The sequence below is a fragment of the Myotis davidii genome, unplaced genomic scaffold, assembly GCF_000327345.1.
Source record: "Myotis davidii unplaced genomic scaffold, ASM32734v1 scaffold131, whole genome shotgun sequence".
NCBI lineage: Eukaryota > Metazoa > Chordata > Mammalia > Chiroptera > Vespertilionidae > Myotis > Myotis davidii.
Window position 1 is genome coordinate 504,578 of NW_006282815.1, and position 3,642 is coordinate 508,219.

The window sequence follows — 3,642 nt, forward strand, 5'->3', positions numbered from 1 at the left end:
GCGTTGCGGCGACTCTGGCTGGGCTCCTTTTTAGTTTTGAAGGAAAGAGTCGGGGTAGGGGTGGGGGTTTCGGGCGTCCGGACCAGCCGGGTCCGCGAAATGTAGCACAAGTGCGGCCCAGGGCGGAGTACCCCCGGGGCGCGCCCTTTTCTAGAGGCGTGTCTGTGTGTACACAGTCAATAAAACAATCGATTTGAACTGGGCTCGGTGACTCTTTGTCAGCGGACTGAGGGAGGAAGCCTGGGGGAGGGTGCCCGAGGAAACCGCAGAAGCAAGGCGCCCGGAGCCCCCTCCCGTTGGGATCCTTTGTGAAATCGTGTGTTGGTTTGTCCCGGGATTTTGTCAGTGTCTACAGCCGGCGCCTGCTCCTGTGCCTCCAGTGTGTGGGGGACGGGGGAGCTGGGGGAAGGCGGAGTGAGTGAGATGGGCTCGCAAGGACGGGGGTCGGGGGGTGGTGGGGGGTGGTATCTCTGCAGATGGAACATAAGAAACTCTGGGGCAGCGGTTCTCAACCTGTGGGTCGAGACCCCTTTGGCGGTCGAACGACCCTTTCACAGGGGTCGCCTAAGACCATCCTGCATATCAGATATTTACATTACGATTCATAACAGTAGCAATATTACAGTTATGAAGTAGCAACGAAAATAATTTTATGGTTGGGTCACAACATGAGGAACTGTATTTAAAGGGCCAGAAGGTTGAGAATCACTGCCTGGGGTGTGTGCGTAGATGAGTGTCTGAACAATTCTTTTTGGGTTGACCCTGTCACTGTCATGGGGTGTGGCTGTGTATGTGTGTGTGAGACAGAGAGAGAGAGAGAGAGAGAGAGAGAGAGAGAGAGAGAGAGAGAGGACTGCCTAGTTTCTGTCTCAACACTAGCCTCTTAAAGTCTCTGAAAAGCCAGTGGAGAGATTCACAGGAAAGACTTCTGTGGCTTGCACAAAAGAAGTCACAAATAACTAGCTACAGAGCAGGCAAATGATAGCAGAGAAGGGGCAACCTGGCAAGTTGATTCCACAGAACAAGTTGGTACCTTTAGCCCAGGAGCCTAGTGCCTGTGCAGGAGTGTTGGGGGGTGGGGGGTGGGAAGGGATTGCTTAGTGAATGGTTCATGGACAACTGTAAGGGTGTGCGAGGCTGCCAGGTGGGCTAAGGTGGAATAGGTTGAAAGCACACTGATTTAATAGACTCAGAAACGGGGCTTCTTGGATGGGCACAGGAGAGACAGAGGGGTCCACAGTGGGTGCTGTGCTCTGGATCAAGATCAGCCTAAAGTGCTGTAGTTTGACTGGCTGTGTGTCTCAGCTGAATCTCCCTGTAGGACAGGGAGTGGCCAGGAACGGAGATGGAAGAGGAAAAGAATAGAAATGAGGGGAGCAAATGAAGCTTCCATCCTACTTCCTCTGCGGGTGCTAGGTCTTCCTAATAGGACCAGTCCAGGCTGGGGACCAGGCCCAGGTCCAGACACCCAGCAGCTATCCAAGCCTGTGTCCTGGCAGAGGTGGTGACTGACACTCCCTAGGACTGGGCCCAGGTTCCCTGCGCAGACCAGCAAAGCTTTCCTAGGGGAAAATTCCCTTCTGAGAGCCACAGCCCAAGCCTTGCCTCTGGAGCCTACCCCCCTGTCAGGGACACAGCTCAGGAATATAATCTTTTAGGAAAGGACTGATTTATTCCATCTGAAAATGCTGCCTTTGAGCTGGGACAGGGACTGGCCCAGTTCATATGATTGGTTTAGGAATCCACCCACACGATTTCATTTGGGCACAAGCCCCAGGTGCTTATTGTTTTGGTCCCACCCAATTGTCTGTCCAAGGGAATGGGGGGAAGGGAAGAAGGGATCCTTCCTGTCCCCCCTAGGATTCTGAGTACTGCCCCCCCCCCCTAGGGAAATGTGCAGAGATGCTGAGGGGTCTGTCACTTCTTTCTGTGTTTTGGGCCAAGCTTCCTAAGGATGAACACACACTGCTCGTCTAGGCCTCATGCTCCCTGAGCAAGGTCAGGCCCAAAGGCTTTGCCCATAAGACAGGAATGGGTGGGTGCTGGAGGTAAAAGACCAGCATGCCATGACCCTCCCCTGACTGCCCATTGAGATACCAGTCCTCTCAGAACTCTCCCATTTCTGTCTGAACGTTTGGCACAAAATGGTCCCCAGCCTCTGGCCTTCCTTCTTGTCTCCTTTTAAATTGTATTCTTTCATTTCCTTCCCCTCTCTCCTCTGTGGTCTCTTTTTCTTTCTGCCTCTCCTTTTTTTCCTCCCTCAAGAATTTCATAAAATCCAAGGGTTGAAATGATGAGGAAAATAAGACGGGGGGCGGGGCGGGGGGTAGCAGCCTGACTCTGTACCTAGTTAATCAGTGTCCCCAGTGCACATTCTGGTTAGCCTATGGTCGAGTCGCTGCCCCTTCCTTAATTGTCTGGTCTTGCAAGACCTATTTACCTAAATACTCACATTTTACAGAGGCCATAAACCATGAACCATACACAACCCCCAGAGGGGGTTATCAGCACTGGCACCAGGCCAGGCCTTTAGGTGTGGTCTCACAGCCCCCATCCCAACACACAGGGATTTTTGCAAAGTCCTCAAAAGATCCGGAAGTCTGATCCTTATTGGGGGAACAAAGAGGCCAAAGAGTATAAAGAGAAAGCTTCCTCCATATTGGTTTGCTCAGGATTTGGAAACAGGCTTCCCTGAGTCATGGTACTAGTACATCTGGAAATAACTTTTCCCCCCCCTGTATCTCCAAGTACTCCTGTGTGTGTATTTTCCAGTCATCTGGTAAATTCTGTAACAGAAAGGGACCCTGAAGACTTGCTAATCTATTTACCCACTTGGGGTTCATTCTTTTTCTACATTATCCCCCTTAGGCAGTTGTACTCACAGAGTTGGGAGCTCACTATTCATGCCCTCCCTTCAAGGAACCAATTGTTGAGCAGTGTAACATGTGTCTCTTCCTCAAGTAACCCCTAAGCCTGACTCTGTCACTGGCATGTGCCCTGTGAGAACCTGCAGAGGTTTGGAGGTGTAATCCCCACCTCCATCCCTCATTCCAGAGCTCCCAAGCTTTTCATTCACAGAAATTTTTTGAGCACCTAGTGCAGCCGTGGGCAAACTACAGTCCACGGGCCGGATCCTGCCCGTTTGAAATGAATAAAACTAAAAAAAAAAAAAAAAAAAAAAAAAGACCGTACCCTTTTATGTTATGATGTTTACTTTGAATTTATATTAGTTCACACAAACACTCCATCCATGCTTTTGTTCCGGCCCTCCGGTCCAGTTTAAGAACCCATTGTGGCCCTCGAGTCAAAAAGTTTGCCCACCCCTGATCTAGTGCATCAGGTGCTGTGCTGGCTTAGCTTTCTCCAATGTGTTTTGTCAGAAAACTGATTTGGATGCAACATGGGAATGGAGTCTAATGGGTTGAAGAGTATGTGTGTGTATGTGGGGGGAGGGGGTAATTGGAAAATAGAGAATGCAATAAGACAGCAACAGCCTTGGTACTCAGAGCAATTTATCAGGGGCAGTCATTCTCTGAGCTGTAGAAACCAGATGCCCTGCCTAGGAAGTGGCCTTGAATCATATCGGAAACCTGCCTGCAGAAAGGTGACTTGAAAGGAGTGCCTCCCACTCCAGTGTCTCCT